At 38.6% G+C, this 17,164-nt stretch overlaps 1 pseudogene; it reads right to left on the bottom strand.

Moving 5' to 3' along the window:
• Nucleotides 1-2,446: 2,446 nt before the first annotated feature.
• Nucleotides 2,447-17,164, bottom strand: part of LOC109697191 (uncharacterized) — a 32,200-nt pseudogene continuing 17,482 nt past the window's right edge.

Here is a 17,164-nt window from a genome sequence, read left to right as displayed (position 1 = left end):
CCAACAGAAAACAGGCTTGTGGATTGATTCACCTGGCAGAGCACTTTCCTAAACATGAGGCCCTGTGTTCAAATCCCAGTATGCCAAAGAAAACCTCTCATAAATTTATCTCATGTCATAAACTTGTCCTACATGCTGAGTTGGGGGTAGTTTTTGGCTTTGGATGGTCAGACTGAGGCTGTTAATTTTTGGTGGGCTCCAAGTTTTTAGGTCAGCAATACCCTACTGTATGTCACAGGTATTTTGCTAGTATTAGCAGTCTAGCATGTGATTGCTTATCAACAGACAAGCCATGATACTCAGGCATCTTAACTCCCTGATAAGTCCTTCATCAGAGACTTCCTCCTTCTTAGCCGAATCTCACCACAGCAACCATTATTCCATCCTCTTTCCTACCTGATGAAATACAATGTGAGCTACAGTATGTTGGAAGTAGTTTATAATGCAAAAGTAAATGTCCTTTTGTTAGAATTTAGGAAGACTGAGCTTTATTAATCCACTCCTTGGGGCTAGTGTCTTCCTGAAGTTAGTCACTGGAACAGTGAGGGAGGGCTCTTTGCTGTTATCTCCACATCTAGAAGGTGAATGTTAATTATAGCCAAAAGTCCGTATGTGCATTTTTGGTAAAGTATTTCATTGGTAAAGTATGTTAAGTTAATCAGCATTTCCTTAGAAACAATGTCTAGAAACAACCTGTGGACAATTGACAGTTAAGTCAGGAAGGACAAAAAGTGTTCCCTGCACTCAGAAGCCACCAACATCCACACCTGTATCCACACTTCCAATGACCTGACAAGGCTGTATTTGTGGAAATTCAGGGATTTATGGATGATGCTAAGAAACATTTCCTGGGGGGATAAATCAAATATTTTAGCTATATTTTCTTTGAACATCAAGGATCCCAAGGGAAACCAGCATGACAGGACCCCAACCCAACACAATCTGAAAAATAGGAGTCTCACATGGCCACCCCACTGTCAACTCAACCTGAGAGACATGGATTAGGGGAAGAACCTCCCAGCAAGGGCTGCAGGGTGGAATGAAGTCACCTCACAGGGCCTAGAGCCACAGCTGGGTTCTTGGCTCATGGCCCAGCCCCATCCTGCAGGCAGCAGGTGACCAAAGTCCCCCAGTAGTGAAATCATGCAACATGTTTCATTTCCTAAGTTTAGCAAGCTCAGAAACATTTTCTTCAGGCCTCCAGACATTAACATTCATTCAATTCTGTCATACAGGTGTGTTGTGTTCAGTTGATAATAAAATATTCAAGAATTATTTCAGATAGATGAGGTGTATCTTCCCTAAAACACACCTCATTTTTATTCCCTGAATAATGTATTTCTCTGCCATATTAGGTGAGCAGCACACACTGGCACTATTTTTCTAGAAGAAACACATACGTATCAAGGAAATTTATTATAAGCAAAGAGCCATGTGATCCTCTGCTCAAGATAGAGGAGCAACAAGGAGGGCAGAGAGAGTACTGAACTTTCAGTTTCAAGACTTTCTCTCCGGGGCAATTCAGATGCTTTACAATTTGAGCCATCTGGCCAACAATTTTTTTTTCTGTAGGATACTTTCAAGTTAAGGTCCACAAACTGCAATCCTCCTGATCTCTGCCTCATGGGTTGCTGGATTAATTACCTGTGTAAACCACTGTAGGCTAGGAAACAACTTTTAAATCCCTGGTAACCTGTGGGAGGGTCAAAGTTTAGGCAGTTTAGTTCGCTGGTTCAGTAAAAGTTCTGAACAATCAGCATATTTGCAGTTCAAAAAAGACTTTGAAGCTATTAAAATTTTTTTTGCAGCTAGGCATTGGTGGCTCAGGAAGGAGAGAACTCAACTAATGCACATTTGGTTCATCTGTTTTCAATGACTCTGCAACATCACACTCCTCAGGGAACTCCAGATCCTGGTATCTACAGATGTTCATGCTATTGCACAGAAAGCTGCAAATCTTTGTGACTATTCCTCTCGATCACAAAAAGATGATACTCAACAATAATTTAATCCTGTTGGTAGATGAAATTTAAAGTTAACCTTTCCCTTCCCTGATTTTTGCTTTCTTCATGGTTCACCTCCTGGTGTGTTGAAGTGTTTAAATGAATTTTTTATTTGATGGGACTTGGATTTGAACTCAAGGCTTCATGGTGGCAAAGCAGTGACTCTTCTGCTTGAGCCACACCTACAGTGTATTTTTCTTGGGTTATTTTGGAGATAAAGAATTATTTGCCCAAAATGGTCTAGAAGTTAGAATTACAAATAACAGACAGAGGCACACAGCTCAAATGAAACTGTTGATTGATGATTTTCCGGCAGTCTGAAAAACTTTTGCCATCTTGCAATTTGTTACATATTATCAACATACGGCTCTCTGGGAATTATTTCTCCTATGGAAATGAAACTTTTAGTCCTTACACCAATTACTTCACACAGTCCACACTAGGTCTTTTTAAAATTTATTTATGGCGTTAGTAGGGTTTGAACATGGGGCCTCATGCTTGCTATGCAGGTGCTGTACAGCTTGAGCCCCTCTGCTAGGCCTTTTTTGTGTTCAGTATTTTTGAGACAAGGACTTGTGAACTATTTGCCCTGGGCTGGTTTAAATCAAGTTCTTCATGATCTCTGTGTCCTTAGTAGCCCAGAGGTATAAGTCACCAGTGCACAGGCACACTAAGGTTTTTATGAAGGTGCCTTTCTTAAACACAAGATAGGGTCTTGGTTTTTAATCTACCATGTGTTTTACTTCATGTATTTAGATAATTCAAAATTAAAGGGATAATGGATATACATGGAATTCTAGTATATTTGTAAATATTTTCAATGGTTGTATGTTTTTGTGGTTTTAAACTTTCATTACATCTTTATCTTCTTTGGTTTTCTCTGCCTCAGACTTGAGACAGGCATGCTTCCACTTGAGTCATTCCATGACCCTTTTTTGTCTTGGGCACTTTTTGATGTAGCCCTGTTGTATGAGTGTAGTTTCAATGTATGATTCTCCTCAGTAGCTAGGATTATAGATGTGGACCACAAGTTCCCAGCTCTGCCTTCTCATTTTACTTTTACTTTCTCTACATTCCATTTTGTTTTCATGGCTAGGATATCAAATATATTCTTCCTGTTACTTATATTTCATTTTCCTACACTTTGCAATGTAGATTTGCAGCTTATGTCACTACACTTTCTCTATTTCGATTCATATGTTAATGTTTGTATATGTGTATTATTATAAATTGACCCCAATGCCTCATAATGGCTAGGTGAGTTATATAGTGGTGAGCTACGTTGCTTAGGCTTTATATTTTGAGATGGGATCTCACTAAGTGGCCCTAGCTGGAACTCAACTGGTCATCTTTTGGCCAGAGCCTCCACAGTAGCTGGGAGTCACTTCATCCACTTTTTTGTTATGCTGGCATTTGAATTCAGGCCTTGCACTTGGTAGGCAGGCACTCTACCCCTTGAGCCACACTCCAGGCCTTCTGTCCACTGTGAAATAACATTATCCAGGTGCAGGAACAGGAACTGTATAGAGGATGGCCCTCCCTGCCATCCTCTATACAGTTACTGTCATTCATCATTTTCCTTATGTGCAGTTGTTAATGGGCTGATAGAGTGAGTTTGGAAAATCATGAAGCTAAGGTTGCTACTGTGGATCTAAAAATAGCAATCCCTGTGGAAGGGGCTGAAGGATGCAGAAAATCTGGCCCCTGTGGTGCTTGAGCTCAATATTTTGGAAAATCATGAAACTAAGGTTGGTATGGTGGATTTACAAATAGCAGGCTCTATAGCAGGGGCTCAAAGTTCTACTTAATGCCAAGAAACATTGTAATAGGAGATTAGAGCTAGAAAAGCAACATGGAAGCTAATTTATTATAAAATTGTGAGCTCAGCCTATAAAGTGATCCCAACTGCTAGAAGAACCACATGTTGCAGTTTCCTATTTCTTTTTCACCATTTGGGGATGAATTTAGGACCCTATGCATACTTGTAAGTGCTTTAGCACTTGGAACATGAAACCTGTCCAGAAGACATATTTTAGGCAATTCTCATGTACATGAATAAAAGCGTTGAGGGCTGCATGTGACTTACTCTATAACTTCACTTCCTGCCCTATGGAAATTTAAAGTGATCCCAAGAACTGGTTATATTTGGACTTTTGTCATGTGGTCATTTTCTGTGAGTCTCATGAGAAGTGATGATTTCAGACATCTGCCCACATTACTGCCTCCCAATAGAACATTGAAATCCACATGTATGTTTGTATATTTGCCCCTCTCACATGCATGTATGAATATGCAAAGGGATTGGAAGAAAACTAAGGGAATTCTATTTTTTAGGGGGGTGGGCAGGACTAGTGTTTGATCTTACAGAATCACACTTCCTAGCAAGGCACTCTTAGTGCTTGAGCCAGCCCACCAGAAATTTTTGGTGATGGGTTCTTTTAACATTTTGTTTCATGAACAATTTTGCTGGAGGTGGATTTGAATTGCAATCCTCCTAATCTATGCCTTTTAATTATCTAGGAATACAGGTATGAGGCACTGACACTGGGATCCTTTTGCTGCTGTTGTTACAAGCCTGGCCTGCACCACACTATATTTTTTTTGTGATACAGGGGTTTGAACTTACCAGTGTGATATCTTTCATATATATTCTGATAATGAAGACATCTCAACACGGCTTACATATGTAAGGTTTGTGACTGTGAGTTATTGTAAAGGTGAGTGGCACTTTCACGATGATGAAAGATATAGGTTTTCTCTGCAGTGTGGACTTTCATGGTTTAATGGTATGAGAGTAAGTGAAGACTTTCCCATCTTGCTTTCCTATATTTACTATCTAATATAAGTTTGTTCATGTTTCTTAAAATCACTGGAGTAAAAAAAATTTTCCCACATTACTTATATCCATAGAAGTTCTCTCCTGTATGAGTCCCATAAAGCCAGTAGGAGTATGTGAATGCTTTTCCACATTTCCCATATCCATAAGGATTGTCTCGAGTTCTTTCATGAGAAAAAAGGAACTGAGCACATCTCCTGTGACTGTACCAATAGATATTAGGAAGCTTCTACATGGTTACTTATAAAGCATCAAAAATTTACAACCAAGTCTAATGAAAGACAATTCATGGTTGGAGGTCATACTAGGCAAATTGTGCCCAGGCCCTTGTTCCAAAATAATTAAGAGAAAATGGATTGGATGTGTTGTGTGGCTTGAGGGTGGAGTCCCTTCCCTGCACACACAAAACGTTAAGGCAAGCTTTCTCTTCATATCATTTTTCATCATGTCTTTGGAGGAAAGCAGGTAACATGGCATGTTATTGCTAACAAAAGTTAGCAGTCTCATGAGTGCAAGAGTGGAGTACCTTCATGTTGCTAAAAGGAAACAGGATAAGTGAAGCCTTCCCTCATTACTTCAATACATAGAGTTATGCTCCAATATGATACCTTGCATATATTTCTTGGTAGTGGAATTGAAAGAAGACATTCCCATATATGTTATACTTGTAAGGTTTGTCATAGATCGTAGTATTTCATTTGTTTGATAGTGAACTGAATACAGACAGCTTCATTATGCTTACACATATAGATTTTCTCTCCAGTATGAGGATATTCATGTTTGAGGTCATGGAAATGAGTGAAGACTTTCCATATTGCTTGAAAGGAATCCTCCTTGAAGCCACACATCCCATCCAGTCCTATTCTCTATTGTTAATTTTCTGTTTTGGAGCAGCACTGGAATGTGTCAAGGCTAGCCTTAGCCAGATTATGCACATGTACAGCATTGAAATCTAATGTGAATTGTGTCATTTCAAAGGAGATTATTGTAAAAGGTGAAAGGATTCCCACATTGTTTACATTGATAAAGTTTCTGATGTCATTCATGTCTTTCAAAAAAACTGACATATGTGAATGCTTTAGCACATTTGTTATGTCTCTAGTGTTTATTTACATCATCAGTTCTTTCAGGTTCAAGAAAGGTACTAGAACTAAGGAGGGCTTTCCACATTATTTACTTCCACTGGGTTTATTCTGGGTGAGTTTTTTGATGAGTATGAAGGATACTCGACGCAGTGTAGGTTGTTTCTCATTCCTTGCACTCATAGTTTCTCTGCAGAGTGAGTTCACATTTGTTAATGTCACTGGAAATTGCTCATATCCACAGCTTTTCTCTCTAGTGTAAGTTCCTTCTTATCTTTTAAAGGTAGTGGGGCATGTGAACACTCCCCACATTGGTTACATCCATAAGATTTCTCTCCAGTGTGAGTTCTTCCAGGGCTTCAAAGGTGACTGGAATGAGTGAAGGCTTTCCCACACTGCTGACATCCATAGGGTTTCTCTCCAGTGTGAGTTCTGTCATGTACCTGAAGGTTACCAGAATGAGTAAACACCTATCCACATTGCTTACATCCATAGGGTTTCCCTCCACTGTGAGTTCGCTCATGTATTTAAAGGTGACTGGAATGAGTAAAGGCTTTCCCTCATTCCTTACATCCATACAGATTCTTTCCAGTGTGAGTTCTTCTATGTTTCTGAAGGGGACTGGAACGAGTAAAGGCTTTCCCACATTGCTCACATCTATACGGTTTCTCTCCAGTATGAGTTCTTTCATGAACACGAAGAGTAGTGGAACAAGTGTAGGCTTTCCCACATTGCTTACATGCATAGGGTTTCTCTCCAGTGTGAGTTCTTCTATGTATTTTAAGGCGACTGGAATGAGCAAAGGCTTTCCCACACTGCTTACACCCATAGGGTTTCTCCCCATTGTGAGTTCTTCCATGTAGTTTAAGGTGACTGGAATGAGTAAAGGCTTTCCCACATTGCTTACATGCATAGGGTTTCTCTCCAGTGTGAATTCTTCTATGTCTCTGAAGGTGACCAGAATTAGCAAAGGCTTTCCCACATTGCTTACATGCATAGGGTTTCTCTCCAGTGTGAGTTTTTTCATGACTATGAAGTGCAATGGAAGAAGTGTATGCATTCCCACATTGTTTACATGCATAGGGTTTCTCTCCAGTGTGAGTTCTTTCATGTATTTTAAGGTTAGTGGAATGAGTAAAGGCTTTCCCACATTGCTTACATGCATAGGGTTTCTCTCCAGTGTGAGTCCTTTCATGTGTACGAAGGGTACTAGAACAAGTAAAGGCTTTCCCACATTGCTTACATGCATAGGGTCTCTCTCCAGTGTGAGTTCGTTCATGAGTGCGAAGGTTAGTGGAAGTAGTGTAGGCTTTCCCACATTGCTTACATCTATAGGGTTTCTCTCCAGTGTGAGTTCTTCTATGTTTCTGAAGGTAACTGGTATGACTAAAGGCTTTCCCACATTGCTTACATCCATAGGGTTTCTCTGTAATGTGAGTTGTTTGATGAATATGAAGGGTAGCATATTGAATGAAAGCTTTTCCACATTGCTTACATCCATGAGACTTCACTATATTGTGCCTCTTCTCATGGACTACAAGAGCCTTGCAATCAGTGAAGTTTTTCTCATAAGCATTATACATATAGCTTTTACATGGTGTTTTTTTAATTAGAGTTCCCTTGCCTACAATGTTCTCTGGAGTCTGTTGAAAGGATTCTCCACATTGAATAGGTTGCATATGTTCATGCAGTCTCTCTAACACTTCAGGTCTATAAAAAAGAGAAAGATACCCTTGTTATCCTATTGATAATTTATTAAGAGAGGTGATGGTGTTCATTACTGGAAGGACTTATGAACACACTTGAGGACAACTATTATCAAAACAGTGGTGTTCATATGTGTTTCCATAATAGTATTGCCATGTTAGGTGTTTAACAACACTGAATGAGTTTTACCACAGTGAAATACGCTGAAAGTGTTTATTTAGATGTCTTGCATCAAAAGCATGTTCAATTATTAAATACAAGAATGAACATGAGGAGATAGGGTGAAAAACATGCCAGTCTAGGCCAGGGAACATGATATTCCCACTCTGATGGAATTTGACATAACATAGTTAAATAAGTTTGTGCAAAGAGAGGGGTTATTTTTGTACATTGAGCAATTGGACTATTGTGATGTCTTAGGACAAAATGGCACATATAAACTTTTAAATTTTCTGATCCTTGATGCTTAACTTATTTCTCCAATCTTAGAGAAAATTTTCACTGATTTCAGCAATTTACAACTGGAAATTTGGGTCTCATTTCCTTGGTTTTCAAACTTCTTGTCATGCCACTTCTGATGTTCACTGTTTTCTTTATGGGTACAAATTACCTCATATTTCTTCTGGGATTCCTGAAGTCCTCTTCAATATTTACATTTTCTTCTTTTGTTTGTGAGATACAGACACAGAGAAATCATTAGTATTTAATCAAAACGAAAAAACAATTTGAGACCTCAGCTATTTTCATAGTATAATATGATCTGGCATGTATATGACCATTACTGTCCCTTTTTAAGCACCCAATGAGGCAACACCACCAATCAGCCAATACAGTAGTGCATACTTTGAATAAGGTAATGATGCCACATTTACCTATGCAGTACAGGTTGCTGTAGGTTTCCAGCATCACTTCCCTGTAGAGCTTCTTTTGGGAAGCATCCAAAAAGCCCCATTCTTCCAGGGTGAAGATCACAGCAACATCCTCAATGGTCAGGGGCTCCTAAAATATCCCACACACATTTGTGAGAAAAGTTGTGAGTGGAAACAATTTTTGTGTAATAAATTCACATGGTGATGTGGTCTCCACATATTCAATGCATTTTATTTTTATCACACTCTCACTCTCCATGTACACTCACAGAAACTTCATACTAATTCTGACATCTCACTGAACCTATCTGTTGAATTCAAAGCACATCATGGTCACAAAAATTACATGTTATACACTGGATTGTAGCAATCTACTAATAAATTCCTTCTATGTAGTCCCCATTAGATAATATCAGGTGAAAAGAGACTGCCTGAATAATATAAATGCATGAGTAAAAGTTTCTTGTCTACTGTTATTGTAGAAGTGCTAATGGGATGAACCTCAACAAACTAAATGTAAACTGTAAAAAAAGAAGAGTGTCCTGAAGCAATTTATTTCAACAATGTCCTATTCTGTATACACTATTTATGATTATTTGCACATTTTGGCAATGTTCACCATAGGTAGTCTATAGTAAGACAACCTGCAATGCACTCCTTGTGAATAATAATTGGTATGACAAATATTTAATATATCTATCAATTTTTTTTTTTAAATTGAGCTCTCCCTTGGTGACGTTTGAAGAGAGGACACGTGGAAGTTTCTACCTGGTTTCTTACAGAGTAACCCAAATTTAATGCTAAATAAGACTCATGAAGGATCAAATAAAATTAGTTTTTGCTTTATCATGTAAAAGCATAATGTGGCAAGGAGAAATATGGCATGTGCCCCTAGAAACAGATGGATTTCAACAAGTCATTACTTCAAACTAGATGTACACAATTCTGGAATTTCCAAAATACACCTTAAAACTCATGAAAAAAAAAACTACTTTCCAAAGTATAATAGGGGTCATGAATTGAAACAGCAATTTAAATTGACTGGAATAAGAAAATGATCTCTTGAACAACTTCTGAAGGCCTAATCTTGTAATCCCACCAGGACCACAGGTTAAACACTAGAATAATCTACATTTCAAGAACCACTGCCAAAAATGAGTAATAATGAAGACGGACGGGAGAGAGGAAAGGAAAGAACATGAAGTGACCTACTGTCTAATATTAATAAACAATGCTCAAACTACATTATCAAGGACACCATATTACAAGAAAGAGATTAGCAAATAGGCCTCACAGGAAAGAGAACCAATATTTCATTGGCTTTAAAGTAAGAGAAAATTGACTCATGACAGAAGACACATCATACAACGGTGGCTAAAATCACAAAATCTGGAACCCACTATCTCCTTGAAAACACACATTGTATTTACCAATGTCATGGACAATGATCCAATTGCATGGGAAATACGAAAGATAAAATCTGAATACTTTTGAAGTCATGGTGTCACATGTCTGTCATACAAGCATTTGCAAAACTAAGGTAGGAATAGCATATGTTCAATGTGATCCCAGGATACATTTCCAGTTCAAGAGCTATGAATGAAGACTCTGTCTGAAAGTAACCCAAAAAGAAGAGCATTTTGAAATTCTCTAACAAATGAACATGCAAAATGAATGTGGAATGTTAATACTTTAGACTGGCAAAAGGAAAACAATAAGGCTAAATATTTGCAATATGAGCCAAACAAAAGGATTAGTGTACTGCATATACTAATGAATGAGAACGTGATTGAGAAATGCACATGTCTATTCCACATAAAACACCACATACAAATGCAGATCTATGTCCATGATTTAGGAATTAGCTGAGTAAAATAAGGATTCAAATTCCAAATGCATAAGAAAAGTGTAATGTTTGAGTGGAGTGGCAATTGATACAATCTCCACTGACATTTCTCTAATTTTAATTGTGAAATAAAGTTTTGAAATTGTTTCTAATACCTACTGGATGTACTATGAATGTAATCAGAACTTTCTCCACACCCTGGAGAAGACATCTAGAAAAGATCCCAAAACCCTGACCACTGAAACAAAAGTGAAAATAGTTTAGTTCAATACCACATATGATTGTGAAATACACTCAAAGACAGCACCTAGAAGGCCTTTGTGTGCAATAGCTGTTATACTTCTTCAAATTTCAAAGAGGCAAAAATGGAAGAACTCTGTTTAATTGATAAGATGGAAAAAGTAGGGAAAGGATTGAGGTGGTAGCCATCAACTGTAGTAACGTGTGTACAGACCCTTTTTATTCACATCTACCAGGGCATCTATATACCTCCTGTGCACATATGTGCAGATCTTTCCATGTGTTTCAGAATTATCCTAAGATTATTTCACGGAATAATTTCCTATGTCTTTTGTCTGTTGTTGTACATCACCTTTAATGTCAAAAGTTTATGTTTCTTCATATAATTAAGTTACAAAGATCTCAAAAGTTGTGATCACATGAACACCAGAAAGTGATACAGTAATTAAATTTTAAATTTTTGACTAAATACCCACTAATTCACAAAAGCATTCGGGTAGCAGCAGGTACCCAAAGTTGTCTTTCTCTTAGATTTTATGAATGAAAATGCAAACAACTGCAAACTTAACAAAAGTCTTCAATCTCTCCACTACCATTTGAAACCCAACTGCAAATGAACCACCACTGCAGTGAAGTGTACAATGTGAGCTCTCTATAAATTTAGGGATTTACTAGAACCCTAAACAACATATGTCTGGGATGTGTTTGTGGATTGAAGACACTGAGTCTAACTTTTTATGTAATTCACAGCCATCAGTTTTACCCTGATGAGTTTGGAAGGAGCGGGGACACCAAGGACCACAGCTTCTTCTGATAGGAACCTGCCACCTTCCCATCATCACCTCATCTGGGAAGAGCACCCAGGACTCCAGGATGGATCAGGTTACTGAAAGTTAGAAGACAGGATGACAGGGTTCTGCCCATCTACTAAGTTCCACACCCTACAGAGAAGATCCAGTGAACAAGGCATGACAGGCAGCTAAGACCCCAGATTCCAGTGCTGTGGTGGGAGGGCCAAGGTCCCTTACCACTGCTTCAGGCAGGTTCCAACTTCCTCATCCTCCTGAGACTGGGGACACTGGTCACAAACACTACTTTCAGCTTTTAAGGTTATTGAGATTCTGACCACCACCCTAGCTAAGCGCGCAGATAACAGGGGAGTGAGATTGAGTCCCACAGAGTCCATATCAGAAGAAATCTCAGTGATTCAGAAAATATGGGAACCAGAAAGTCAAGGATTAGATGGTGGTCCCTCCTCCCACCAGATTGTGATTGGTCAGTCTATACAATTCTTTCCTCCAGCACTCTTCACTGGCTATTGAACCTGGGCCCTGTCACCTTAGATCTGTGTGACAGGAGAAGTGATACTCCACCTGGTAGAGTGCCAGGACCAGTAAGTGATTTCAGGAATAGCCCTTAGCAGACCAGCCCTCCTCCCTCGACCTTATGTTCCCCAGCATGGGGATGTATTGTATTTACGCAGAACCTGCACCTGGCTTTTCCAAAAGAATTCTATGTCTCTCACTTGGAAATGGGCCCTAGAGTCTGATCAGAATATTCCACACTCAGCATCTAAGGATATAGCCCCTGATTTCACAAGGACCAATATCTATGACAGGGCAACTGAGACTTCAATAGAATAGGACAAAAGGCTTGATGTTGTCACATTATGTTTGTATCACTCACACCTGGTCCCTCAATCTACCCATTACCACCCAAGAAAGCAAGAACAAGCTGGGCCCCAGTGGATCACTGCTGTAATCTTAGCCACTCAGGAGGCAGAGATCAGGAGGATCATGGTTTGAAGCCAGCCCGAGCAAATGGTTTGTGAGACTGAATCTTAAAAAAACCCTTCACCAAAAAGGGCTGGTGGTTTGATGCAAGGACACCCAAACAAAAAATGTAAGAACATACCAACAGGAAGCACAATTATTAACTACAAGAGAAGCTGTAGCTATCATGCCAGCTCCACACCCAAATAAACCCTCAAGTTAATAAAAACTGTGTTCTACCAGACAGAACCAAATGTGTCTGGTTTTCCCACTGTACTTCAGAGGCTTTCTCAATTGTCACATGGTACATTATGACAAGACCAACTTCCTTAATGAAAATGCAAACAACTTCCTGGTGCAGAGGCTCAAGTGGTACATGGCCTACCTAGCAAGTGTGCAACACTGAGTTCAACCACAGTACCACAAAAAAAGAAAATACAAACAGCTGAAATCTTATCAAAGCAATGTATTCCTAGAAAACACTGCTGATGGAAGAACACTGTACTTCATGCTCCCAATACACTTAGATGTCTTTCCTCAGTAAACCTAAAACAAGGTAAGGCTCACACTTTTGATATTGCCAATTTCTGCCTCAAAAACATTACCATAATTGGTCAGAAGAAACAGAACACTTAATAAGCAAACTTTTCTCAACTTTATCTCCTTCTTACACTCCTGAAGTCTATGACACGCCCTCAACCTGAGGCGCACCACAAAAACCCCTTCTTTATGGTCACCTGAAAGACAGTCTCAGCTCAGGGGAAAGGATCTCTGATCAGGAGCTTATGATGCCCCTTCTGTTGTCCTTCCTCACTGATAGTTGTCCTCTACAGTATGCTCCTCACTAGAAAGCACAGCCCTGCTCTACCTCACCCTTGAAACCCTGCAGACCTCAGAGTTGCTGCTGTCCTGCTACTGCGATTTCAATAACGTCAGGTCCTGCATCCATCTGAAATTAATTTTTAGCATATTATTCAGACAACTCCAACTATGTCACAAAGGGAAAAATCCTCAAACCTTCAACACCTTTCCAACACCTCCCCTTCACCATGAGCCCCACATGCACACTCACAGCCTTTCCAGTGAGTTTGGCAATGTGAAGACAGCTTCAGTTTAAGAAGTGGACTGCGGATGTGGCCCTGGAGTGAGACTGGATTCTAACCACTTAGCTTATTCAGGCAATCAGCAATGCCCCAGCATAATGGATGACACCTCCCACACACTGAAGGCTGGGGAGACCTGGAGCTCAGGTCCTGAGGAGTCCGAACAGGAGCCTGGGCCTGGGCCATGTCACTGAACACAGAGCACAGGATACCAGAGTTCACACATCTGACAGACCCACCCCAGAGCAGAGAAGATTAAGTACAAAGCTGTATTTGCAGCAACTCAGGAGATAAACTGCAGCACTGTACTAGGGAGACCCAGGTCTGTACAAACCTTTTCAGGCCACTTCTAACCTTATCCTCCTAGGGTCTGGGATGCCAGATACAAATTCAGCATTTTGGTCTTCTGTGGTGACTGAAGTTCTACTCACTACAGTGGCACCATGTGCAAGTCACAGTAGGAGATAGAGTGTCATTTAAAAAGATAATTATTTATGTTTCTTAAGTCAACATGAGGTATTTGGCTAAATTTCCTTCCTACTGTATGTATACATGAAGGATGCATCAGAGATTGCTGGTTCTTCATTCAAAAATGTGATTGTCGCTTTTGTCCATATTGAATTATCAGTGCTGGTTTGATGTGCATGAGTAACCTACAGTGGAGACTAGAGGGATGAGGACAATGAGTCTACATGGACAGCAGACTTGAGCCTGCAGATAGAGGGCAAGGAAGATCCACTGGGTGGTCTCTGCAGTTTCTCTCCTTTCTAGCCTGCCTCCTGCCACTGAAAACATCTTAGAAAGAGTAAACAATGAGTTATGAGCACACACGGGAAGTGAGTAGAAGGACAAACATGGACTAGAGAAAAATAGACTTGAGATGTGTCTCAAGTGGTAGAGCACCTTCTTTGCAAGGGAAGCCCTGAGTTCAAAACCCATACCCCTGCCCTGAAAAAAAGAACAAAGGTCTTTGTCTTTCATATGAATTTACCTTTTATTTTGCTTACTAGGTCTACTAGGGCTATTATGTCACTAATACACACCCTATTACACAACAATCCATCCACATAGGTACAGACATTTCATTTTGAGTTGCAGTAGTAGTTACTGAGTTTTGATATTAAACTGGAAGCCCATGTCATACCCTAAGGTACCTGAACCCACTAGTTACCATGGTAGTTATAGAAAGCAATACTGTTTTTCTATAACAATGGAATTATCTCACCAATGGAATTATCCATTCAATGAACAGGTATCATCATTGAGGCCAGCGGCTCATGGATTTCATTGTCGGATCAACATTAAATATCACATCAATCAATCCTACAACTCTACGGATTGTTTATGGTTCTAATTCTACAGACTTCCTTGGAAATGCTGTAGCATTAAAACCTATAGGATTTATATGCACATCTGAATAAAATAAAAATTTTAAAAACATCCTTGCTATATCCTGTGTCTTCATGTTTTCACACCTATGTACATTCAGGTCCCAACTTGGAATTTACTACAATAAATGAATAAATAAATACCTATAGGATTTAGTCCATACACTTAATAATTCTCTGTTGATATGACACTTAGTAACCCATTAAACCCATATTTATCATATAGTATTCTGAAGGCTCTGACCATAAGAAGCCCTGTATGTCTTACTATTGACAACTGATCTAGTAATATTATTCCTCTCTAACACAGTAACTCTATCTTTAGATTTAATAACCAATTTCTTAAAATTATACCAGTGAATGCAATATACATTATCAAGACCACTATATACCCACAGTAAAAAAGGATTATGATAGGGCATAGTTTTATTTATCATGTGATTTTTTTTTTATTGAGGGTTCTTTTAGCCTTCTACCCCACAAATAGAATAGGACAGTGTAGTCCCCACTTACACAAGGAGAATATTGACCACCCATAGACATTAACCCTCTTAATGTACTGCAGCTTTCATTACTTAATCCTTCATTATAACATCACTGCAGTTTCAATTCCTTGAGTTCACTGAAGTTTAACTGAAGGAAATAATAAGTGGATAAGCCAAGCCCTTATTACAATCTTTTTAGAAGCCTCCTTAATACTTCTCTATAATAATATAATTCAGAATACCTTGAAAAATCTTCCACTACTTTTGACAATATTTCTGGCTTGCCATGATTTCCAGCAATAGGATTCATTGACTGGTTGTCATTATTGATTCAACTTTCTTGACAGTTTTTCTACGCCATCTGAAGTTTCATTATATGTGTACATCACTTTGAATGTGATGCCACTGTTTGGGGCATTTTCTTCATGTAGTCAGCCTCTTCTTACACATGTGTAATCATTGCTGAGGATTCTAGTCTCTTAGTATTCTGCTAATTTTTACTTCATGTTTTGACTATCACAATTGAACATTTACACAGAAAATACAAGTCCACATCAATGGCATTTGACACTACTAAAGCAACATGATCAAAATTCTTTACAAAATTCTTATATGATATTGCATTCCAACCGTTTGTTCTAGAAATTGAACTCTGAATGTAGCTAACATGAGTTTCACAAACAAGCTTTTTTTTTTTTCCAGCTTAGGGGCGGAGTCTTGCTATATATCCAGAGCTGTTTTCAAATTCACTCTATTACCTGGATCACCCTCAAACTCATGAGTCACCTATCTCAATCACCCTAGACCTGAATTAAGAGGCAAGTGACACCAGGCCCAGATATTTTCTTTCTCCCTGATTCATCTAAATGTTAACTGTCTTATTAATGCTTATTTCTTTCCTAATTTTTATTTGTTCATGCATTCTTTTAGTAAAGTTTGTTCTTTTCACACATCTTGTGGTTGTGATAATGCAGAATATTTTATCCCAGAGTACACATCCTTCAAGATGACATGCCATATTCCCCACATCAGATCCAAGACCATGTTCCCACCCAAAATACACTAACCTAAAGGAACTGAAATCACATAAGGGATGATTTCAAGTCAAACTGCAATAGGACTTCAAATCAATAGCAGAAAAACAGTTGGAAATCCTCCACAGACTTAATTAAATTATAAAATGTTAAATGACAGATGTATCAAAGGGAAGCGAGAGGACATTAAGTTTTTCAAAGTGCATGGAAATGAATGAACATATTTTTGGTGATGTGGGTGGGGTTCTTCTGTTTTGTATTTTTATTTTTTAAATATTTTTTATTAATAGTGCATGAAGGATAAGTTACAATGGGTGTGGTCTTTGTGTGTGTTTCTTTTTGTTTTAGAAACAGAGTTCTGTCATATGTTATAGCTTGAAAACAAACTTCCATTCCTACCTGCTTTAGCCTCTCTCTTGCTATAAAAATATATGCTAGCATCATTTCTGATATGTATAAGCTCTTAAGGATAAGTGTAAAGCAATAAATGCATACAACAGAAAGAAAGAAATCAACCCCAAGTTCTAGCTTTTGACTTAATAATGCCACACAGACAAGATCAAGATGATATTCAGTGAAGCTCAGGCTAATATCCACTATAAAAGACATAATGAAATTACAAACAAGAAATCTAGAGATATAATCAACAAAATGAAAAGCTGGTTCTTTGAAAAGATCATCAGTATTATTAAATAAAATTCTGTAAGTCAAACTACCAGAGAAGGCAACAAAAAATTATTGATATAACTAACAAAAGTGATGTCTCTCCATTAATCACATGGACATTAAAAACACAATA

Source organism: Castor canadensis, chromosome 14 (assembly GCF_047511655.1).
Source record: "Castor canadensis chromosome 14, mCasCan1.hap1v2, whole genome shotgun sequence".
NCBI classification, from domain to species: Eukaryota; Metazoa; Chordata; class Mammalia; order Rodentia; family Castoridae; genus Castor; species Castor canadensis.
This window is presented reverse-complemented; position numbering and strand designations above follow the sequence as displayed.